Source organism: Ctenopharyngodon idella, chromosome 10 (assembly GCF_019924925.1).
Source record: "Ctenopharyngodon idella isolate HZGC_01 chromosome 10, HZGC01, whole genome shotgun sequence".
Taxonomy (NCBI): domain Eukaryota; kingdom Metazoa; phylum Chordata; class Actinopteri; order Cypriniformes; family Xenocyprididae; genus Ctenopharyngodon; species Ctenopharyngodon idella.
The window spans coordinates 7,085,548-7,111,567 of NC_067229.1; the positions used below are offsets into that span (position 1 = coordinate 7,085,548).

At 38.5% G+C, this 26,020-nt stretch overlaps 1 long non-coding RNA gene across 6 annotated transcripts in view; it reads left to right on the forward strand.

Moving 5' to 3' along the window:
• The window catches only part of LOC127521409 (uncharacterized), a 48,012-nt gene that overhangs the window by 6,048 nt on the left and 15,944 nt on the right, over positions 1-26,020 (forward strand). For 5 of the 6 annotated variants that reach the window (XR_007932348.1, XR_007932346.1, XR_007932347.1 and 2 more), the window contains 2 exons: positions 916-1,139; positions 2,109-2,243. This is a non-coding gene — a long non-coding RNA (uncharacterized LOC127521409). Of the gene's footprint in view, positions 1-915; positions 1,140-2,108; positions 2,244-22,179; positions 22,320-26,020 lie in introns of those variants that run through there. The other variant, XR_007932351.1, reaches the window with a different exon arrangement.

Below are 26,020 nucleotides of genomic sequence, written 5' to 3' on the forward strand. Positions count from 1 at the left end.
GTGGACTAATCCTTTAAAGCAGGTTTGCCATTTTTGTGACACACCATCCCCAATGACATCACTGCACTTACAGCATTCTCTGACACAATGTACATTTTTATTATATCATTTATATCTAGTTGGAATGTCTAGTGGTCTTTTCAGTTGTAAAATACACTTTAAAAATCCATAGAAATAGGGCACAATGTACTGTATTGATTTGACGGAATTTTCCGTATTTATTTTTTACAGGTGTTTTACCTATATTTTGAATTTTGAACTTCGTTGCGTTGTGTTTTAGGGTTAACGTAAATGTCTGTAAAATTACTGGATAATGTCCTGGTAATTTTATGCCAGTACATTATCCATTTTTTTTAATGGATTTTATATATATATATATATATATATATATATACAGTGTAGACTCCAATTTCTAGATATTTTGGATTTAAAACCATGATAGAATGAAAAAGATTTTGTGTATTTTGTAAAACCCTGGACTGAAGAATGTTTCCTCCTATTTCATGTTCTGAAGAAAGACATCCATTAAAATATTTGCAAAAAAATCATTATGGATGTTAAAAGTTTTCAGACTGGATAAAATGTACCCTGCAGTTCATCTGATTAGTGCATACCGTACTATGAGTTTTTTTTTTTTTTTTTACCGTGGAAATTAACTCCATTTACAACAAAGTTCACCTCAACTTTTACTTCAGATTTTACCCCAGAGTTCACCTCAGAGATGTTTAGTGTAGACTTCAGAGTTTACTTCAGATTTACCAGATATTTAAAGCAGATATTTACCCGATAATATACTTGTATCGGTTTATATTTGACTGACTGGCATACATTATTCTAATTTGTAAATCACTGTGGATAAGTGTGTGCTAAATGAGTAATTGTTAATATAATGACATGCATTATCATCCTGTCTAGGAAGGTCTGTGCCAAATGCTGGTCCAGTGATAGGATTTAGCAGATATCGGTTACAAGGCGGTCTTGGCATTGTCATTCTCTTCTGGACAGCAGAGAATGTGCTGCCATCAACTCAACCCTTGACACCATCATGATCCTGCCCATTATTGACAAAACAGACAAAAAGTTGACCTCTATGGAACTCAACGAGGTCATTCACTGCCTGGATTCGGCCACAGTCCCAGGTAATGACAGCATCTTGCTGGAGCTGATTAAACGCTGTCAGAGTTCGTAATTTTACCTTCTACATGAGGTCATCACTTTGTGACGCATGTCGGAAAGCTTCAAATCATGCGGTTCATGAGTAAGGATGAGTAATGTCTCCTGATCTCAATCATCTTGGGATCATCTTCTCAATTCCTTGAGTCTGAGGGGAAAAATGTGGAGGATTTTGAAGGATATGGGCTGGTCTTCATTTTGCTGGATTTGTGTGGCATCTCAAGGGCTGGTGTATAGATTATTGTCGGGCAGTGCATTCCAAAATCATTTTATTGTTTTTGTTGTTGTTGTTTTATGTCATTTACCTTCCTAAATCTGAAGATTTGGATCACTGTGTCGGCCTTCAGTTTAGTAATTATTGTGGATATGTTAGTGGTTGTGATTTTATACTTGTTTCTTATACCAAAAAAGGGTAAAAATCCCTTTAGCTTAGATTGAAATGACTGTACAACTTTAATTTAAAATCAGAGTAGCGACTGCATATTCATAACGTGAGTTGTAGATTCTTCACTGCGATCGCTGAAGGCCTTTCTGACAGTTTGTAATGCTTCATGGAAGATGTGTAGAAGACCTGGTAACTGAGTCTCAATAATTAAGATTTACTGGTGGAAATGTGGCCTCTCTGTAGATAAGAGAGCGCTAGTTACGTACAACTCCGCTGAACCACCTGTGAGTTCACACACACACACACACACACACACACACACACATATAGTATGTGTGTGTAATTTGTGTAATTTCCTACCCATTTATTACATTATTGCAGTGTAATGTTTTACAGCAATTCAGAATTAAATATCATAAACATTTTAAAGTGGAATAAATGGAAAAACTGGCAGCTCATTTGTAAATGCTGATCCCTGAAAAGGACCAAAACACTCAAGGTTAAATGTGTAGTTCTGTTATTAATATACTTTTCTCCTAATCATTTGTAGGTTGATTCCCTGAAAAGTGGCACCATGGGTGTGTGTTTGGGGCAGGGCTATCAGTTTGTTCGACCAATGACAGAGGGAATACAGCTAATTGGATTTCTGAAAGCACAACTGGACTCAACCTGTCTGAAATTCTCGGTAAATATTTCTCAACATTTGGCCCAACTGACAGTGTCATTTTCCATGTATGTCCTTAAAGCACAGCATTTTATATTAATGCTTGATACCTGACAAGTTACATTTAATACTTCTGACTCAAATCTATCCTCATAGATTATGTCCCTTTTGTGTGTGTATATATATATATATATATGGGGTGAATGCAGGTAAAGTGGGCCGCTTTTTGTTAAACATGTAATTTAGATATTTAGATGTTTTTTTCTTTTCTTTTCTTTATTACTTTTAACTTTAGGGTCCTGCTCTAATATTTTAATTTGAATACATTTGATATAATGTGTTATTTGCGAGGTATATATAAATAAACATTTTGAGGTCATGCTCTCCTGACAAATTTCTTTTCAGGTAAAGTGGGCCAGCTGATCTGGTAAAGTGAGCCATCCATGATTTATCAAAAATTATCCTGTATATTAATTAAAACACATGATTTATTAACACATATTATCAAACAAACATATTCAACAACATATTTAACAAACCTAAAAGCATATAGCCTAGGCTATGAGTAAAATTAATCAGTTCACTCAATGCATGTGTAAAATTCAAAACAACTGATAGAAAATGTTGTGTTGACATTAAATTTGATTAAATCTGAATATCAGTATATTCAGAAATCAGAATATGGATGAAAATGAATTCTACAACATATTAAAAATGGGACTACAACACATGCAACAACAAATAAGCTAACAAAAATTGAATGAGGAACATTTGAAATGGTAACCATATTGTAAATAATTTTTTTCAGTCTATGTTTTCTCTAAACACTTCAAATGAACTTAAATTGTGTCCGTATTTTAAAATTGTATATTCTGCATCTACATTTTGCTCCTCTCATCCTTTCTTCACTCCACAGATTGAACTTAATGAATCGTCTTATTTTTATGCTCTTTCTTTCCTTTCTTCCATCTCTTGACTTGAATTTCCTAATGGCACACTCGCTTCTGTTTTCTAAAAAGTAGATTATACATGTCAACTATAAAATAATCAACGAATGTCAGTTTATTTAATGAATTTGAATATAATTACTGAAGGTTAAAGGTTGCCCACTTTACTCGAATCAGATTATAATATTATATCGCATAAGCCGTGTAACATGAGTTTGTTCCTTCAATAGTATTTTTCCACCGAAAGTGAAAGTGATGTAGACTAGAGTCTCACGAAGTAAGTGGGGATTCTCAACAAATTCCAACCCAAGTGATCACAGAAGACGAAAACGCGTGTTATGGTGTAAACGGTAATGCGTCTTGGCTAACCACTTGTGGTCGGATCACCAAAAAAACATCTTAATACCAACTGGAAGCAGGACTTCTCCCACGGTTGCTTGATTTCCAGAATATTGTAATTTGTGGGCATCAGGGATCTGCTGACCGGAACTTTCGGGAGAGGTGGGATGTCTGCAAAGCATTTTACATTATTTGCCACCACCTAAATTATACTGACAGCTACTAAGGCCTCTTAAAGATCTCATTCTATGTTTTTACAGTATGATTATCAATATGTTGCATGTTATTTTAAACTATGGTTTCCATTGCAAACTTATTTCTCAAATTTTATTTTTTGAGAGCAGTTCACACATAAAACTCTGCATGCAACGCAATTATCATGGAACAATGTCAAGCATTACAATCCACCCCTGAGCAGATCTATGACAAAAAGTTGTTTTTATATAGGCCTAGTTAAGATATGAATTATTTTAAGTGCAAGTTGCGTCACAATTCTCTCTCTCTCTATGCGTCCCTTGCTGCGTGTACTCATACGCCAGCTAACGACCCGACAACCGCGAAAACAAACAGCAGTAAGATGGCCGACTCCCGCGCGCGGCATGAATATCTGACATTCGTTTGTTCCGTCGCCGTCGCTCCGAGCGACAGAGGCCAATTACTGCAGCAGCCGCGTGACCTTTAGCATGCAGATGAGCCGCGCAGCGCTCGTGTGTGTGTGTGGCCGGTAAACATTAACGGGAACGGAAGAGCGGAGCCATAATGACGCGCGGATCGTTAGAGGCTCGTTAGGGAGCACGAGACGGAGGATATTAAAGAGCAGTTAAGAGCAAAACGCAGACACACACATACACACCTTTCTACAGTACTCGCGCACACACATTTCACCTGTCTAACGCACTCGCGTGCACTTTACTTCACTCTTAAAAGGTTCTTTATTGGCATCTATCTTTCCATGAAGAACCTTTAAAATCCATGGAATCTTTTCATTCCACAATTTTTTTTAAATGTTCTTTAAATTAAGAGAAAAAAAAGGTTCTTTTAAGAGCTCTAAACTGAAAGGTTCTTTGTAGAACCAAAAATAGTTCTTCTGTGGCGTCTGTGTGAAAACCTTCTTTTGGAACTTTTTTTTTAAAGAGTGTTAAACACATTTGAGTAATGTGAGGTCACATACACACATTTCACATTTCTAATATACAAAAACACATAATTCATGCATCTAACAAAAACATACACATATATACAAGTTGTCTCCTATATGGATGTAAAAGCTGTCCGATACATAACATATAGACACTTTACCTGTCATTCACACTCTCTGCAATTCACCTGTCCAACATAGACAAAGTTCCCTGTCTCTCACACACACTTTACCTGTCTAACGTGCACAGACACCCACAATTCACCTGTCCAACACATGCGCGCTCACACACACATATAGAGCGATGCAAGTTGTATGTGTGTGTGAGCGTAGCGCTGCTGGGGTCTTTCAGCACGCTGGCATTAGTATTCACAGACAGCGCTTCCCTTCAGTGCCTGAATTAATTTTCCACCATGCGTATGCGTATGTGTGTGTGTGTGTGTATCGCATCACAGAGAGTGCGAGCGAGAGACAGTGTGTGGTGATCTCCCTGAGTCTCAAGCCTCTTTTCCTGTTATTTTATTGCGATTTAAATACTTCACTTGTCTAATGCATGTAATCTGACTAATCAGTGCAGGAAATTGCCCACAGTCTGTTTCTAAAGAGGAAACCGCTCTGCGCCGAGACCGCCACAGAGAGAGAGACGGAAATCAGTCTGTGCGAAGAACCAAGATTGAGCGTGTGCGTGCGTGTGTGTGGTATTTGTATTCCTTCCACGTTCTCCGCAGCACACCGGATAATTCCACTTTTTCCTCTTATTTTGATATATGCAGCTCCTGAGTCAGCGTGCGCCTGCGAGGACGTGCTTTTATTGCATGCTCTCTCTCTCGCTCTCTCACTTGTCTGTCGGATGAATAATATGCCGTCCAGGGGGCCCTTGTGCCGTACGGACAGGAACGAGAGAGAGAGGGAGATTGCCAGTTCGTCTGTTTCCCTGCACACAGTTTTTTTTTGCCCCCGCATGTGTGTGCGTTTGATTGAAGACCTCCGGCGTATCCGCACACCGCTGGCTAATTAATTGATCGATTCGGCACGTGCAAAGGGCCTGCCGTCTCGTTCGGCGCGAGAGACGCTCTTGCTAATTGAGATTCCGTGTTCGTGCGTGCTAAACATTTGGAAAGGTCTCTCTCTCTTGTTTATCCCATAAACAAATGCAAAACGTTCCTCCTTGTTGCGCTACAAACTAATGAAGTCACGCAAATGCTCTTTTAAAAATGTTCTTTCAGGGAAAGGAAGTGCTTTTTTCTTGTACTTTCCCTGTGTCTTTCTCTCTCTTCCAGACTAAGAGCGGTTTCCCGCTGGGATGTTTTTGAGAGAGGCAGAGCCGGTAATTTCAGCGCAGCAGACAATGCGATCCGCAGGCATTTCTTTCCTTCGACACACAGATTCTGTTCTCTCTTCCTCTCGAGTTTTCCTCCTCATTCTCCCTGCCGTTCCTGTCCATCCTCCTTCCTGCGTATACCCCCCGCTGTCTCTCTCTCTCTTTGTGTCTAGGATGAAAGCTCGGAATCACAAAAGTGTTTATGGCGCGCACGGAACACCTGGCCTCAGATCTGCGTTTAAAGTCGCAAAGTGTCTTTCCCACATCACACAGTTGAGATTATCAGTCAGCATGTGCGTGCATTTGGTATGCATGAGTGAGCGGCCTGTCAAAGACAAGCCCCACGTCGCAAGAAACACAAACCATTTGTATGACCCCTTCACCTCTGAATACCGCCTCCGAGAGCCACGCGCGCACATACACACGCACATGCCCCAGGGGAGAAGGTACGTTCATTAAACAGTCTGGTTACGCCAACGGTAATGCGGCGTAGATGGAGGGGAAGGGGGTTGGGGCGGTAGTTGGGGCAATTAGAAGGAAAATTGAATATGAGTCATCGCGCTGGCACACAGGGGCTTAAGCTCTTCAACCGTCATATAGGAAATTACCTATCTGAAAGGGCGTGACTGTTATGTTAATTTGTGTATGATAAACATAAAACCAGATGTATATTATATTTACATTTCTTTTTTAAATGACACCTTTTCCCAAAGCAGTTTATTTTTCACATGTATTATATACAATAATTTAACAAAATAATATTACTCCAAGTTTATATGTAGCTAGCGCTTAATTTTTACAATTTATATTTATTCTATATTCTAATTACATGATGTGGCGATTAATTAATCGCAAATTTATTGTACATCAAATTTGGCTGAGAAATGATCCTCAAAAGATAATTTGAAGTCATTATTGTGTAAAGCATCAAATAGACATTACAAAAAGTAGATTCAGAAAGAAATATTTTATTTGATTCAACATATAATTTAATACACAAACTTTTGGACCATGAGGATGAGTAAATGATTCATTTGGGGTGAACTATATCTATATATATTTATTTATTTATTTTTATCGATATAGAAATATGAAATTGAAAGTAAACATATGGTCAACTGATGTTTTATGAATCATTTTCTTAGAGAAGTTAATTTACTGAAGGCTACCAAGAAAGCTAGATTACTATGTTTATTAAATTAATTCACAATATCTGCACATTTATTATTAATGTGGGGGGCGACACGTCATGCAGACAAAATAGCCCCATATGACAGATGTATCACTTTTATTTAGTTTTTCCTTGTTTATTCAAAATAATCACAAACTTGTTAACTATAGCCTGTCATGAACTATAGGCTATATAGGCACTGAGAACCCATGGAAAACATGAGATATATTTTCCATTTATTTTAACCAATAAAAAACGACTGCAGCTTTCAGACGCGACGTTCTTTTCATTTTTATAGTTCACTTGAGGCATTTTTTAACGATGCATGTGTACATCAATGTAATACATTAACATGAGAGCGCATCAATGTAATGTGCGGCACGAATCTCTCCACAAAACTTGTGCGCTCTCAAATATAGTGTCCTCATGGCTGTCAGATATTACGTGTGCGTGAAACATGGATCGGCACCTATTGTCAAATATTTGAATGTTTTTGTCATTTTAATCATGTCAGTTATAACGCGCGATGGGTGCTGCCACCACAGCCAAAGGCGAAAGCACGTTTGAATTTAGCAGTGAACGTTCTGATCTTACTGGTGTTGTCGTACGTCTCAAAGGGTTCAAATCGATCGCCTTTCGCCTTTCATTTCTTGAATTTTATGGACAATTTAAAACTGCATTCTATAGGTTATATCACGCAGTAAGTTGTTGCCCCGCCACATATTCATCATCAGTCAACTGTATGAAATGTCAGATGACATGTAGGTCTAGGGACGGGGCAAGTGCGTTAAATGCGTTAAAAATTTTAACGTGGTTTTTTTTTTTTTCCCGTAATTAATTAATCTATTTAATGTGTTAAATTCCCAGCCCAACTTACATTTAGTAATTGAACTTATTTGTCTGTATTTTCTGTTGTGTTACTCTTTCTGCAAATTATACTCTTATTCAAAATGATTCAAATTTAGCTAGCGCATCTGGTGTATGAAAACGCACATGAGTGATTGTGGGCAGTTCTGTTTTAACTGTTTATGTACAACAAACAGAAAAGTTCACATATATTTATTTTTTATCTTTAATTTTTACAATTTATACTTAGGGGGCGTTTACATGACAGCGTTCCACTAAAAACGGAAAACTTTTTATGTGTTTTGGCTGTTCATTTATACAACAGCATTTTGGGGGCCTGAATAAGCAAACTTTTGAAAACATGTCCATATCATATTCACACACATGAAAACGGTGACATCATGCTTTCACCATCTTGATTATTTGTATTCAGTGTTTCTTTACAAAGTGACATTGCCAACTACAGGCCTGGCATGCATAATACAGCGCTTTAGTCATTTTCATTGATCCATGTGAACAGTGATCATTTTGACAGCGTTGTCATCTTTATGTGAAACTTTTTTTAAAAAATGCGAAAAAATATATTTTCCGTTTTTAGTACATCTTTGTGTAAATTACCTTTATTCATGTAGAAGTTACATTTAGACATTTAATATATTTTTACATATTTTCTGTTGTATTATTCTTTCAGCAAAATATACTATTAACTGTATTCAACAAAGTTACTGTAAGTTCATTTGTAGCAAGTGCATCCTGTGTACGAAAATATATATGTGAACATATTGTGTGTTGCAGTTCTTTATGAACTGTTTATGTATGATAAACAAAAGGTGATGCATATTGTTTGCATTTCTTATTTGTACATTTATAAATTTACCTTTTAACCAGTCATTTTAGTTTTTATCCAATCCACTATTTTTTTCTGTTTCTCTGTTATGCATTTAGTACTATAAACAACTATATTCAACAAAGCTAGAGGTTGTACGGCTATTGTAAATGCACATTTATTTGTACCTAGAAACTTAAAGGGTTCTGTCAGACGCTTCATATATAGAACCTTTTAGAGGTTCCATTTTGGGATCATTGTATAGATTTAGTTTTAATTAATTTGTTTTCATTTTTTTATAATTTTAATTAAATTTTACAACTTAAACAGCTCGTAAACATACTTTATTACTAGAAAAAAAATGAAATAACCCATTAAACATGCTATCATTTTAGACATTTCTTTTTATATAGAACTTTTTGGCCTAAAGGGTTCTTTAAAATTGAGACAAGAACACTAGGGTTCTCTCTCTCTCTCTTTCTCTCTCTGTGTGTGTATGTGTGTGTGTGTGTGTGTGGGGTAGTTCTGTCTGCTCTTGCCCAGCAAGTTCATGGTGCGTAACACACCCCGGCAACCTCTGCAGCGGCCGGCGCACCTCTTTCATCTCCCATAATGCCCCTCTCTGATCCTCTGCCCGCTAGCGCTCACAGGGAGGGGCTGTCAGCCACGGCTGATTAGAGTGTGTATGTGTGTGCGTGTCGGGGAGGGAGGGACTCTATTTTAGACTCCAGAGATCGGCCAATTAATTTCTTCATTCATGTCTGATTGCTTTGCTCCAGCGTAACGTACAATTATTGTATTTGCCACTCAGGAGTAGCACTCCACGGCCTGGACACACACACCTCAATTCAAAGAGGTGTATACATCCACACACACACACACACACACACACACACACACACATATTAAGTAATTTGAGCACATGGTTTGGCTTTCAATTCACAGCAAATCAAAGGTGAATACAAACATTACCTGTCTCTGTGTTTATATTGTTTGAGGGTTCATTCATGAACATAAATGGATGAAATATGTACATTCACATACTGGCTGTATTGTTTCCATGAAGAACTTCTGCCACCTAGAATTTGCTTCCCGCCAACATAAATGTACATTTACATGTACATAATTGTCTCGACGATATTATAGACAAGAAAAGGTTTAAGTTAACAGGAACATTTTGTTGTTGTTTTCTCCTTCATTATGTTTTAATGTGCCCCTCTTATGTTATTGTAAAGGCTCCTAATTTTGTTTTGGAGTCTCCTACATCAGGTTTACATGCATCTAAGGTCAAAAAAACACTTTAATTTTCTCATAATATATACGTTGTAGCATCACCTCTTTTCTCACAGTGTCTGAAATGGTTCGATAAAGGATTCAGTCTCTCTAAACCCCTCCTTTACAAGAGCCTACTCTGCTCTGATTGGTCAGATGACCCAGTTTGTTGTGATTGATCTACTCTGCTCTGATTGGTCAGATGACCCAGTCTGTTGTGATTGGTCTACTCTGTTCTGATTGGTCAGGTGGCCCAGTCTGTTGTGATTGATCTACTCTGCTCTGATTGGTCAGATGGCCCAGTCTGTTGTGATTGGTCTACCGCTTGCAGTGCATGTCAGAAAACAAACGCCCATTACCATATCTGAATTTCAGCTCTGGATCTTCCTCAGCACTTGATACACAGTGATCGAACAGTAAAGATGACGTCGTTGTTCACAGGCAGCCAATGAAGTCCATAGGCTGGCATTATGCAAATTTGTTACCAACCACATTGGTTAGTGCAGGAAGTACAACTGGAATTTCTGACGACTCATTTCAGCAGTTCAGAATCGTTTTTTTCTTTTGGGAGACAATAACTTAATTTGTCTACACTTTGATCTTTGAAACTTTGCAGACCTTTTACTTTCACAAACAGCTATATAACAGAGTACATGAAAGGTAATATCTGAAAAAGCATAATAGGGGCACTTTTATGTGTAATTTCTAACATTCACCATAGTGTTTTACAGTAACTACCATATCTTTACTTTTGTTTTCATCATACTAGTTAATTGTATATTGTGTATTTTTATGCAGGAAGTTAGTTTGAATGTATCTTCACCAATACTGGTCATAAACACTTTTCTTCCAGCAATGAGAGTTTGAATGAGGAAAAGAGCTAGACAGAAACATACACTCTTAAAAAAAAAGGTTTAATGGGGTTCTAAAAGAAAGAATTTGAAAAGAACCCTTTATGCCAAAAAGGTTCTATATTAGGAGAGATGTCTTAAATGAAACATAATACTTTCACATTTAGTGGGTTATTACAATTCTTTTATATTCAATTTTCTAGTGCTAAAGTATGTTTACAAGCTGTGTATTTTAAAATTAAAAATTCAAAACCAAAGGAATTAAATCCTTAAAATGTTGGGAACCCCTAAAATGTTCTATATATGAAACACCTTACGGAACCCTTTAAGGTTCTACATAGAACCTTTTCTTCTAAGAGCATAGAGAGACGGGAAATCTGAAATGGGCCGCCAGGCTTTGAAATTCGAGGGGTGAGGCAGAAAATGTCAGGAAAGAGAAGGTACAAAGACCACAAGAGAGAAAAAGGCATAAAGAAGCAGGGAAAAAACACGACAGGGGAAAAACGTGTGCGATTATGTGAGTACAGGAGAGCCAGATCACAGACGACGAGCCCACTCTACATTCAGCCCGAGCAATTAGAGACCCACGACCACAGACGAGAAAAAGAGAAAATTACACTTCCTCATTATTCAAATCACTTCTTAGAAAATGAGGCACGTCGCTCTCCTTCTCTCTCTCCTTATCTCTTTTCTTCCCTCTCTTCTCTGTGCACGGCGGTGTTTGCGTTCACTCTCTCTTTCTGCGAAGATAAGCCCTCCGGAAAACGCTGTCATTACCGTCCCTCCTTCGCTCCCCCCGCGGGGTTAAATGATTCTCCTCGCTCTGTCACTCCACTCGTTTCTTTATCTATCACTTTACCAAACCCAAGTGGGATCGATACCCCTATCGACTGCAGGATGCTCTCTACACACCCGACTTCCTGCGGCAGAGAGGAAGAGGAGGGAGGGAGAGGAGGTGAAGGGCCTTTCGGTTGGCGTCACTCAATCGCTCCGTTCTTAGAAATTGGACTTGGAAATGAGGCAGCCAGGAATAATAGCTCTCTCTCCCTGTGCAGTGGCGTATTAGCAGAGTTAGGCACTGGAGAACGCTCTGACAGACGGATGAGATGTGTTTTGAGACCCGGGTCAGGTTGAACCCCTCTATGATTCCCATTGGTGTGTTTTCGCGCAATTTTCTAAATTTTAAGATGCATGCATTAAGATGCATCCGAAATCACGGTCTGTCTGACGTACGTGTAGTGTTTCTTTACAAAGTAACGTCGTCTGGCATGAATAATACAGCGTTTTTAGTTGTTTTCGCAGATCCGTGTGAACAGGGGTCGTTTTGACAACATTTGACAGAAAAACTTTTTAGTACATTGTTGTTGTGTAAACGTACCCTTAGTTAACTATAATAACCCTGGGGTAAAGCCAGCCAATTAGATTAGATCTTGCAGTTTTAAAAAAGTTCTTGCCTTTTTTGTTTGTATAACGAAATTAGTAGTTCAGGGAAGAAGGAGGCGGGAACCGGCGAACGTTTCAAACACTTTAATCCAATAAAATAAACAAACACAAAACAAAAGTAAAGCTGTCGTCGCTCCTCCTTTCATGCTTCCGAGCTCCTCCGTGAGATACAAGACCGGAGCGGCGCGCAGGTAACGCTCATTATCAATCACGCCACCGGACTTAAACAGTTCTCAGCCTCGTCCTGCTTGCAACATACCCCCATCGCCCCTCGCAGGTACCCTCAAGACTGCGCTCTACTCCCCCCTCCCACCCTCTAGGGGGACCTGTCACGGTGGCCGCAGCGCCTGGGGGTAAGGACAGATGAGGCGAGAGAATAGGAGATGGAAGCATCAGAAGCGAAAGAGACGAGAGAGGGGAGAAAGGAAAACTCTTGGTCCGGTTCCCAAAACGCAAGGCCATCCGGTCCTCCACCAGCTGGGTGAACTTGTCCGTGTTGCCTGGCGGCGGCACTGGATAGCCCTCGGTGGATGGCTCGACACTCCTCCTTCGCCTGGTGGACGGTGACGGCTCCTCCGGGTTCGGGTGGAGTCCCCCGGTTACTGCTCCTCCCCATCATGGCAGACAGGAGCAGGCTCCAGCCTCCAGCCTCGGCAATTGGCGAGGACTTCTCCGCTCCCTCACAGACGGCAGATGCCCCTCCACAACCCAGGTGGCCAGCAGCGAGTTCATCCGCCCCCCGGCAACTCCTTCCAGCCCACCGCCTCGAGCGTCCATGACGGCCGACTCTGCCCAATGGAACCGGCGAATGTTTCAAACACTTTAATCCTATAAAATAAACAAACACAAACCGAAAGTAAAGCGGCAGCCCCTCATGGACGACTGCTGCACACACATAAACAAAACACAACATAAATAGTCCAGGCCTGGTCCTCTCTTGTCCTTCACTGTCGTCGCTCCTCCTTTTATGCTTCAGAGCTCCTCCGTGAGATATACGAGACCGGTGCGGCGCGCAGGTGACGCTCATTATCAATCATGCCAATGGCCTCGCACCGTTCTCACGGCCCTCAGCCTCGTCCTGCTTGCAACATTTTGCAATATTCATAAGGCGGTTGGAGAATGATCTTTAGGTTGTGACACAAGTCAGTTTGACAGACTGGTTTGTAAATATTTTTGAAATGCATGTTGTTTGTTGTAATGCTAGATGTTTTTAATGTGACATTGACATCCCAATAACTTCAGTAGCAAGAGCTTTTTTAGTCTTACCAAGCTATGTTGAAGCTTTCTGGCTTTTTCTTTTTATTCTGCGGTCTTGCAATCTGGTCACCCAGTTTCTGGTCAAAATCTTATGGATTATTCCACCGGACTACACTTGGAATCTCCCGCCTTGCTTGCCAAATCCTCGCTCACGACTTTATTTTCTCCACTTTTATATACGTCTAATCCCTAGCCTCATTTTCTGTATAAACATAGTGAATCGTAATAGACTAGAGTCCTCTTTTTTATTTAGTTAAAAATGATTAAAGTTTTTGGTTAACACTCTGGGTGTGTTGTCTGAGATTTCATTGCCCACACACACACAGAAACCAAACAAACTGCTCACAACAGTCTATAAAAGTGTTAACCTCGAGCAGACAAAGAGAAATGGAGTGTGCAGCAGAGAAGAGAGAAATCATAAGCGTCTGGGAGATTTACTCGGTGTGTGTGTTTGGTCAGCTCTCTGGCAGTCCTGTTTGATGTGAATCTCCGATCGGGTTTCTTTTCATGTACACACAAATGCAGCTGGCGCACACACTCGTGCATCACTGCAGCTTTGAAGGCAGCAGGTGTGTAGCCCGTCTCTCTCTCTCTCTGTCGAGCTGTCTCTCTCCCTCTCTGGCGGTCCCGGGGCAGGTCACTGTAAAGGTCAGCATGCCGGTGATGGAAAGGGACAGCAGCGTCTGTTGCTGTGGGGATGCGGATGGTGGGGGGAGTTGCCTCCGTTGCCTTGGGGACGGACCAGACACGTTATCAGGTTAATACCACACATTGGAAAGCACGACCTCATCACACACACACACACGTGCATGTGCTTGTAGAAAAGCCAAGCGAGTCCTTGATGCATTGGACTTGTGAATGTCTTCCATGTTTTACCTCAAAAGCAGTCTTTTCACTGTTACATGGAAAATATAAAGCGAAAATGTGTGAATAAGTTTAAGTGGCACCAATTTTCCCAAAAATCTTGTGTCTTAAAAAACTTGGAGACATTTTACAAGCAAAACAAACAAATGTTTGAGATTGCATGGTCACATTTATGGGTGTTTCCTGAACTTTGGGTACTTTTGGCCCTGTGGACATTAACTAAACACACTTCACTAGTTGGTTTAATTTGTCCATCAGAGCATACACATGCATCACAGGAGAATCATTTTGTCATTTCTTTCTGTCATTTCCATCATATCTCAAATGATGTATTGTGTTTAATAACATTTTGTGATGCAAATGACATTTTGAGTGTTTTTGGAATAAAAAATGGCTGACTTTGTTGACTTTCTGAACTAGCATTTTGTGTATCCTCCTAAATGCACACAATTAAATAATATATTCACAATTTTTGCACAATTTGACATTATATTACAATAAAAGATGAAAAAATGAAATTTCTGTCATTAATTACTCACCCTCATGTAGTTCTACACCCTTAAGAGTAACGAAGGTCTTCGGAACACAAATTAAGATATTTTTGACAAAATCTGATGGCTCAGTGAGGCCTCCATTGCCAGCGAGATAATTAACACTTTCAATGCCCAGAAAGGTACTAAATATATATTTAAAACAGTTCATGTGACTACAGTGGTTCAACCTTAATGTTATGAAGCGACCAGAATACTTTTTATGCGCCAAAAAAACAAAATAACGACTTTATTCAACAATATCTAGTGATGGGTGATTTCAAAACACTGCTTCATGAAGCTTTGAAGCTTTACGAATCTTTTGTTTCAATTCAGTGGTTTGGAACGTGTATCAAACTGCCAAAATCGTGTATCAAACTCAAAAGTTTGTGAGGTTGGTGTTTGAAAACCATTTGATTGGACAAAATTCTGAATAGTGCAGAATGATGTCATCAAGATATTTGTTCCATTTGCTGTGTTTGGGAAACTTGTTTAAAATCTCACTATTTGTAGCATGGCTTCAGCTTTAAATTTTCACTTTATCTCTCTCCCTCTATGTTGCTCTCATTTCGTTCTTGCCGAAGCTCTCAGAAGCTTTTGCGCGCTGCCATTTTTCTATTTCTCATTCTCGTGCTAACCCCGTCTTCCTCTCCTAATCGTTACGCTCTTTATTTTCTCTCTCTCTCTTTCTCACTCTCTCCCTCTAACTCAAATTACACCCATTACGGCCCACTCTAGCTCTCCAGCACCTCTCTCCCTCCCTCTCCACACCTCACTGCAGCAAACACACACACACACACACACACACACACACACACACACACACACACACACGTTCCGTGCAGCTTTTCAAGAAAGGCATCTATTTGTCAGCGTCTGTGCAGAGCTGAGACTGCAGGAGGCCTCCGTTTATAAAACGCACAGCTATCTGTTATACCGTGTGTGTGTGTGTGTGTGTGTGAGGTTGAACATAGAAGAAAAACAACATAGAAGCACAAAGAGAGTGAATCTCACCAAACATGTCCGACTCAGAAATTGTTTTTGTTGAAAGATAACGAACCCTGTTTTTAGAACCATTAAGATGAAATTATTTTCATGAAAATTAATAACATTTTCATTACTGTAATGCATCTGGATTTCTAAGTTTCTGAGTTTAATTTTTATTTGTTTTCAATCGTGGTACACGTTAAGATGTAAGGTGTCTTTTTATCAACTAAAGTAGGCCTTTTATCTTTAGAGTTTGTTTTTATATATTTATATATATATATATATATATTATAAAAAGACCTATTAACAACAGCAACCAGTTTAAACCAGCTAAGACCAGGAAACTATCTTGCTCTGTTTATTTTTTTCAGATGGAAAATTGACACATTAAATTCAGTATAAAAAATACTACCATGATGTATAAAAACTTTGTAATTTAAATAATATATCACTATTTTTTGCATTATTGTAATGATAATTACAAATTTTTTGCATTTCGGTAATGAGGATTTATTTTTTATATAGCATTTAAGAGTATACAATAGTTTGTAGATTAGCCTCAAAACTAACAAACATGGATTAAAAGCCATAAAACTTATACTGTAAATGCCATGAAAATAATGGCTAAAATTGTAATGCTCCTAAAAATACACTTAATTTCTGTATATTTTTTTCTTTTATTTAGTGGTGATATACAATCCATAAATATTCGTCACGGGTATCGTAAGAGGGTTTGTGAGAAATCACCTAAGTTGACCTTGTGTGTTACAAAGAACAGAGAGAAAACTTTTGAATGTGTGTTTGAGGGAAAGAGAGAAGAAGATTAATTGGGTGAGCGGTGAAAAGCTTTCAGCAGAGTCTGCCTCCATTAAGCCGCGCCGCCGTCCACCAATTAGACGGCAAAAAGAACGTAAAAAAACGGACGAGAATAATGACAGAGCGAAAGAGCAGAAAGGATCGGCGGTTTCTTTGTCCTGAGTTTAACCGAATTAAACATCAACAATTATATGAGACAGACAGATTGAGAGGCAGACATCCCGCTGAGGCCTCTGCAACAGTAGTAACAATCACGCACAAACGCACGCCGAATCACAATATATCACAGTGTTGACTCACAGAGACTATGCAAGGTTAAAGAAAATATTACCCAGACTACATTAAATTTGGGATCACTTGAAATGAGGATATGTGTAAAGCCAGTTTCTTCCACAGAGTTAATAAATAGGTTATTGCGACTTTTTCTCGCAATTGTAATCTTGTTTCTTGTTATTCTGATTTTATATTTTGCAATGCATCTTTATCCCCTGGTTTCACAGACAAGGCTTAAGCCTAGTCTCAGACTAAAATACATGTTTGAGCTGTTTTAGCTGAAAGCATCTTGCACTGACATATCTTAAAGGCACAATATGTAGTTTTTCGCCGCTAGAGGTCGCTTATTCAAAACAAAGGCGTAGCTTGATGATGCCTTGATTTCGCAGAATCATGGAAGGTGTTGTCTTCACATCTACAGCCGGTGGAATAGAATCTGACAGGACTCGGGCAGAAATCATATTCATGGATGAGCTAATCTATTAAAGATTTATTAACATTACTGTAGTATGAAACGGGGTGTGGCTGAAAGCTGTTGGAGTGGAACAAGGCCGCTGGAGCGTTTGCTAATGAGAGACGAGCGCGACACACGGCTCGAGAGCAGCAGAACTTTTATTATGCCGCAGTCGCCGTTTCTGCTTCTCCCGGTCAAGCGTATGTGGGGTAAAGCAGCACTGTTTATCATATTAGATACATTTGTTTGTTGAAAGGTGTTATAATGCTACTCTGCGTTTGCTTGGCGGCTACTATGAGACACTTGTTGCACACTGCAGTAAGCTAGATCGATATTAGGCATGGTAAAACACAGTACTCGCTCTAAATAAAAAAAAAAAAAACGAGATTTAAACAATAAGACTTACTGTGTTGAGCTATATAACATGATTAATTTTCTGTCGATGAATGTATCCAAACAGTTGCTCACCTGTCTAATAAAACACATAGGGCCAAGTTTACTAAACGGGGCAAATTAGCATGAGAGCGCAATTCCACAAATGCGCCGATGGGAGTGGCAAGTTTTGTACATGATCTACTGCTGAGGCGCAAATTAAAGAACACAGATGCAGTCAAATCATTTACATAATGACCAACGCAATCTACCAAGAGCAGCGCAAATTAGCGTTGGGACGCAAATAAACAGAGCTGATGCCTGATGCTGATGCTCTCATCAGGTGCGGGTCGACACAGGCGCAACTTGTTACATGTAGGCTATAATCTGACAAACACGTACACATAGCTATATAATATCGTTTGCCAAGCCATGTTGGCCTATATATATATATATATATATAATATATATACCAGTAAACTGACAAGCGCAAATATTAGTAAATCGTGTTGTGTGATTCATTTAAATACTCTCCTCCCATAAATTTTGCTTCTGAAAGGGAAACTCCTACAAATGAATACGCAATAAGGTCAGCCGCAAAAAAAACTTAGTCCACGCCTTTTCAGCGCTAATTTTGCACTGCGTGACTTTAGTAAATTCCGACAGTAGTTTTTTAACGCCAAAAGAGGGTTTGCGCTGGTATAAGCTGTTAGTAAATCTGGCCCCTGATATATTAAAGTGTCTTTGGTGTTTCCATGGTTTCTATAAAATAAAACCAGAAATCAATGGTAATGCGGGTATGATGCCATTGATAGGCGACGCACGGACACGGTCCATGTCCTGGTTAGTATTGCTTATTTCTCTGGATTTAAACATTCTTGGAAATATTTGAGATAATGTAAGTACAGAAGTCAACAAAATATATAACACTGTTCTAGTGGTTTTTAGATATTTTAATCCAAAAATCTTACATATTGTGTCTTTAAAATATGTCTGCAATTGTTTTGTCTCAAGATGTACACCAGTAATGTTTTTTTCTAAGGCACGTTTATAAAAGCTACTTAAATGTCCTAATTGAACTAAGGCCTAATCCTGGCTTAATCTAAGCCCTGTCTGTGAAACCAGGCCTAAATCTCTCAATAAGACTTAGCATCTCATGATTGTAACTGTATCTCGTTATTTGTAACTTTATATTTCTCAATGTGACTGTCTTGCAATTGAGACTTCATCTCCCAATTATGACTGTTTCTTGTAACTGTGATTTTAAAAAAAATGTATTCTTAACGTGACTGTATCTTGCAATTGCGACTATATCTCTTGTGACTCTATGTGACTTTGTCTCACAATTGCAACTTTATTTCTAGTAACTGTGACTTTGTTTCACAATTGCAACATTATTTCTGGTAATTGTGACTATATTTCACGATGTGACTTTTTATCTTGCCGTTTGTCTCACAATTGGGACCTTGTTTCTCATAATTGCAATATTTCACAATCTTTATATTTTAAAATTGCGACTTTATTTATGCCAGTTATGACTGTATTTCACAATAGGATTTTATTTCTTATTTTAAACTCACAATTAGCATTTTTTATGTCCTATTCAGCCTGTATCATGTTAATTATTTTGCTTATAGTTGGGCTTATGTAATTTATGGTAATATTTAAAGGGGACCTATAATTCCCCTTTTTACAAGATATAAAAAACACGCTGTTTTTGTGTGTGTCCCTTTAAATGCAAATGAGCTGCTGCTCCCGGCCCCCTTTCCAGAAGAGGGTGGAGCTTTAACAGCTCACACTTCGGTTGCTCAACAACAACAAAGCTGGAGAATCTCACGCAGCCAAAATGACGATTGTCAGTAACGGTGTTCAGCCTTACATTGTTCAAACCGGAGTCGGACACTGATGGAGAGACTCAGGAAGAAGTTACAACTTTTAGAATGCAACTGGACGTTTCTGAATGGTTAGTGGATAAATTTATGTAGTTGCTGTGGAGTTGATTCAACTCATCGACTAGCATGTGCCGTCATGTTAATCTTTTGTGCAAATCCAGCGTTGAATTGACCCTCGTTTGTGAAGCAGTCCAGTGTAAAATGATGGCATGGCAACAACACTCTACTACAACAACTCTTCCTCTTCTCTAAAGCAGCCCAACATGGCCTTTTGGGGTTTGTTCACTAACCCAGGAAGAAACTCATTGTAGTCCCTACCAGCCGTTTGTTGTAGTCCTTAAAAATCAATTTCTGTAAAAAAACGCATTGAACTTTGAACATCGTAACTTTGCAGATGTTGTTTATGTTCTAACAGCAACATTACACACTAACTAAAGTTAAAAAAGTGAAATCATAATCAAGGACCCCTTTAATCATTTCAGTGTTTGATTTTAAGAACATTTATGTTTATTTTTAGATGTTAAATGATTTGGTACTGTGTTGGGTCACTATTTGATGTAAAACCAGTTGAGAATGATTGTAGTGCTTGCACATCTGCCTATAGGTTGTCAGTTGTAGATTAGTTGAAGTGAATACACAAATAAGCATGCACAACACACTGTCAGGACTTACAGATAGCAGACATGACAAAGCGCAGGACGCAAACACAAGTAGGGACACACTTGAACTATTTATCAAAAACCTCTGGTTTCCATGGTTTCCTGTCTTGGCACCTCCACTATTGCATTCAATTGCATTCATAGTTCACTTTTTGGAGCACAAATTTATACATAGTCTCTCCAACCAAACATACGTTCTTGTTTTTCAGACATTTAATGTGGTATTACTATGTTTTCTTGGACATTTGTCATGGTATTACCATTCTTTCTTTCTTTCTTTCTCAGTGTAGTTTGTCTTAGTTGACAAGTCAACAGATTAGATCACTATGAGTGCCATAATGGTTCATGAGAGAGAGAGTGCCACGTCCCGAGCTCTGGTCGACACACACACACACATACACACACACACACACTGCGCACCAAATGATCCCAATTTCCAGCAGGACCCCAGTGGCTTCTGAATTTCTTAATTACATTCTTGGTCTTGGCTTACGCAAGCGCTCGTACACGCAGTCCCTCAAACTGTGCTCTGTCAGCAAAGGTAACCTCAGCGCTGATCAATACTAAGTCGCTAATTAAACCTCTCTCGCTCCAGCCTCTAGCATTAGCAAGAGGAAGTGCTTCAATGAACCGAACGAAGACCGTGCTGTCTCCAACATTACTGAGTCAACGGGGGTCACAGTAAAGGTGCTGCTCCGAGATCAGTTATAAATGTATATTATATAAATATTTAAATGTAAATTTCTGTTTACAATAATTCATATTAATTTGTTAATGTATTATTGTTTATATTAATTTATATTTATTTGTTTAGATTAATATCATAATTGCTTATATTAATGTATTTTATATTAGTTACGAAAGTGCAAAATTAAACTAAATATTCAAACTATATATATATATATATATATATATATATATATATACATATATTAATTTTTGTATTGTAATTAAATGTGTGCATTTAACTAAAAATGTGAAAACTGTACATTTTTCTTATTCAACAACATTGTTAGTATATTGTGAATGATTCAGCATGTCACAAAAAGCATGGATTTTGTGGAGGAAATGCATTTCGTGACAAGCTGGATGCATTTTGTTCACAAAATGCATTTTCTGTTATCGACAAAATGAAAGGTTTTGTGGTAGTTCAGATGTGTTGGTTTAGTTCAGCTTTGCTGGGTTTAACTGTGTTGGATTGTGTCTGGTTGGCTCAGCTGTGCTAGGGTATGCTGAAGTTTTGTTCGGTTCATGTGGTTCAGTTGAGGTGGTTCAGCTGTTCAGGGTTGGCTCAGTTAAGGCTAAATATGTTAAAGTGTTATAATAATTAGTAGCTTCATTACTGTCCGTGCGTTTGAATCAGGGTGTCATTCTAGCACGGTGTAAATGAGCTGGGTGCTGATGAACCGGCCTTAATTAGACACACACACATACACTCACACACAGACACAAATTTTGCACGAGTCACAGCTACAAAATGCTTTAATTAGCATGATAATGATCTGTCATTTAGAAACCCAACCCTCTTAACGCACACACAGTGCTGGTATGCTCTTAATGTGTGTGTGTGTTGAAGTCCTTCTTGCCCTCACATGCTCCAGCACTGCACATTCCCTTTCCAAGCCCTCATCTTCCTCTGCGTTCTCCATCTGTGAGTCATTCTCGAGAGCGTTCTGTCATCTTCTGTACTGCCCAAAGCACTGTCTACAGAAGAGAGAGTGAGAGAGAGAGAAGGAAGAATGAGAGTAAAGAATTCCCAACAGCAGGAAAATTAGAAGAGGTCACTATAAAATATGAATCTTACACCAGTTCCAGTCCTCAAATCTGATTGGCTAATTGGTAAGTCTTAGTATTAGTCACTGACTCTTTCTGAAGGTCACATTGTTATGCGATTAGGTAATGAAAATTGAGTCTTTATGAGTGAGTGGTTCAATCATTTATTCAACCAATTTGTTCAAACACACTGATTCATTCAGGAAATGAAAAAGTGAGCCATAGAAACATTCATTCACCAATTCATGATGGCTGCATCAGAAATTGCATAATTTTCTACTATATAGTAGGCAAAAAAAAAAAAAAAGTAAATGACAAGAGAAGTATATCCGGGATTTCTCATGACACCAATGTGTTAAAATAACATTAATTTAAGAATTAAACAAGTGATAGGCTGCACTCGAAATCCCATAATCTCTTGAGAAGGTACTTATTTTGAATAAGTAATTACTTCACGACATTCACTAAACTGATTTGTTCAAAACACTAATTAGTTCAGAAACTGAACAAGTGAGTCATTGAATCATTCATTTAACCAATTTATTTAAACACTTAGATTCATTTAGGAAGTGCCTGTTTTTTTATGAGTGAGTCATTGAATCATTGACTAAACCAATTTGTTCAAAACACTTTTTTTTTTTATGTATAACTGTGAGTTTGTAAATTATGAAAATCCATTTTGTTTAGCCTAAACTTAACTCCTTAAGGTTTAAACTTAAGTACTTAAGTCTTAAGTACTAAACTTAATCTTGATTCACAGTCTGTGAGAATCAGTTTCTATGGATCTACTTGCTATTTATTAAAATGCCGTCTGCCCCAAAAACCTGATTTCTTTCAGCTGTCTTAATGGCCACATTTCAAGAATATATGACCAACTATTAATAATTGATATAAATAAAAACGTCGTTTTTAAGCAACACAGAATTCCTCTAAGTAATGTATGCAACATGTCAAGATTGTCAGGGAAAAAAGGTTTCAACAAATACCTGAATGTCCTGATGTGTTTGACGTCAGCACGGTGTCTTGAAGCGCGTTGATGTCAGGGACGACCTTGTTACATGTCCTGCATATTTTTTCTTTGAGTTGTTATTCCCATGTGCAGAGGAGACGTTGATGTGTTGTTTGTTAAAGTGCTCAACATACTCGTATAATCGCTCAGGTGTATATGCGAGTTTCCCGCAGCGGCCTGGTAGTCTCTGGAGATTTTCAAAACTTGAAAAGGAAACAATCTTTATAGAAGGACTGTTTTGGTTCTTAAAATTCTATTTGGAATCTTAAAAAATATAAAATTTTTAGGGTTTGAGACTGTATGAAGGTTCAGATTAGGATTACTTTCAACTCTCAAAATAGGAGCGTTTTAGCTCTGCTAGAGGAAATGAGCGAGAGGCAGGACACGTCTGTACCTGTCTAACGTTAACAGACTGCTCTGTCTCTGCTGGTGTTCTCGACTATCTGCTCCTGTTTTCGCATTCAGCAGACTCGTGTTCTGCGGCTCACGGTGGGAAGCGTGCCAGGGAAAAATCTCAGTACGACCACTAACGGAGGATGACAACAACGTTCCTCTTTTTTTCCCTCTGCATTTCATGCCTCATTCCCAGCCCGCTCTCATCTTTTCCTCTGCGTTACGTCAGCCTTGTTCTGCTATGTCTGATCCTGGCACATAGTGTGTGTGTGTGTGTGTGCGTGTGTGTAGAGAGGTGCAGCGGGCACTGGGAGGGCATCAAAGACTGTCAGAGCGAATCAAAGACCCTGCCAACCTTGGCAAGCCGGGCACACGCACACACACACATTCTCTTTCACTTTCTGCCAAGTCTTTTTTAGCCCTAATTTTGGCCACGTCCATCCTCTCGTTTGTGTGCATGTGTGTGTTTTCCACGGTTGATCATTACAAATGGCAGAGGTCAGTCGGCTGGCAGATGTCCCCACTGCATGGGCCACCCTTTCAATATCTATCAATCTCATTTTCATTGTGCTGTTTTTTCCCTAGTTATCTGTTGATCCTTCTTCTCCTTCGCTGTAATTAAACACTTTAAGATTCACTGAGAACTTATACGCCCAGAAAGGAATCATTGGCCCGGTTCTAAATGGCACACTTGATGTATACTTGTTCACACAAGTAGCCGTGCCGTGCGATATCGCTCTATATCAATATAAATAAGAAACAACAACGGAATGTCTTTAAAAACCCTCTTTTGTGAGGAACTACTTCCTTCCGCCACAGATTCAAATGTTGACAGTTTAAAAGTTGAGCCCAAGCCTCCATTACTAATTCTAAAACGTCAAGGAAACTCATTGTAATATGTAGAGAATTATGAGAGAGAGATGCCTGAGCGAGTGTATTACCTGCATCTAGCTGATATTTTTCAGGTCAAACTTATATTCATAATCACAAAATCAGTTTGAATGTCTGCTGAGGAAAGCAATATCTTTGTCTTTGTCCTTTTAACATTTAAGAGGATTTCCCATGACAATCAGTGCTATTGTCAGTTACTTCTCGTAAGATGTTGTTTAAAGTAAAAACAACGTCCTTGTTTCCTTGTTTTAGTCCATTTCAATATAAAAGTCTTTGTGACTCACTCACTCATAAAGACAGTCTTTGCCGCCATCTAATTGCGTATTAATGTAACTTTCATTGAAGTCAAAATCACTAACGGTTTCTTTCTCAATACCAAAAAATATGGCATGTTATTTATATAAAATATTATTTATTGAACAATAATAGTTAAATTAACAACAATAGCCATTATAACAGTATAAGAAGTAAAATAGAAAAATAAACACAAGCAAACAGTTTAGTCAAACAATAGCAGCGCTCTAGTTAGTACAGGATTTATACTTAATATACTTAATAACTTTAGTATTTAGCATTTAGTTTTAGTATTTTGCTGCTTCCCAAGTAAATAAAATATATTTTAAATAGAAGCGTTAAAGTCCCCCTGTAGTCAATAATTGTATCCCTTAAAACTCATCTTTGATCACCAAAATGACATATTTAAACTTTTTTTTTTTCTGTGAAAAAAAAAATCTTCATGCCTTAAAATAGCTTGAATGTAACTCTACACCCTTGCTTCATTTAGTATACATGGATCTATGAATATGCAAATTGCCCCCACCTCCACTCACTCACACCAGCTCAGAGATCCACTCGGTCAACTTACTGAGAGGTAAACGCTGCACAATGGTATTGCTCTTTACAACATCAGACACATAATGGTAATTAATATGATTGGCCTTTTGTTTGACTACATTATCAAACAGCTAATAATATTTTGCTGCTGTTACATAAACCATGTTCCCGTTTGCCACCTCAGAGTCAGAGACAGCTGCTTTCTGAAAACCAGTATCCTTAGAAATGCTTTGAACAACTCAGAACGTCAGTGGATAAAGGCATGTAGCTTATCATAACATCGTAATATACATCATACACCCGATATATTGCTAAATCTACATGATTTTTCATGTCAACAGAAAAAATACCGGGATATAACCTGGCTTCTCTTGAGACTCTCTTGCTTCACAGCATAGTAATGATATGCCAGAGCCCTGCAGCATGTTGAAGTGATTGGTTACATGGTAGTTTGTGAAGTCACAAACACCAGCGATTTCAAACCACATTTTTGAGACAGTCTTTAGATCACTGCAGTTTTAAAGGAAAAATACTCAACAATGGTGTTGACTTATGGATTTGCACATGGTTTGTCTTGAAGCATATTAAAAAGACCACATAGACATATAAACAACAAGAATCTCAGGGTCATCTAGTATTA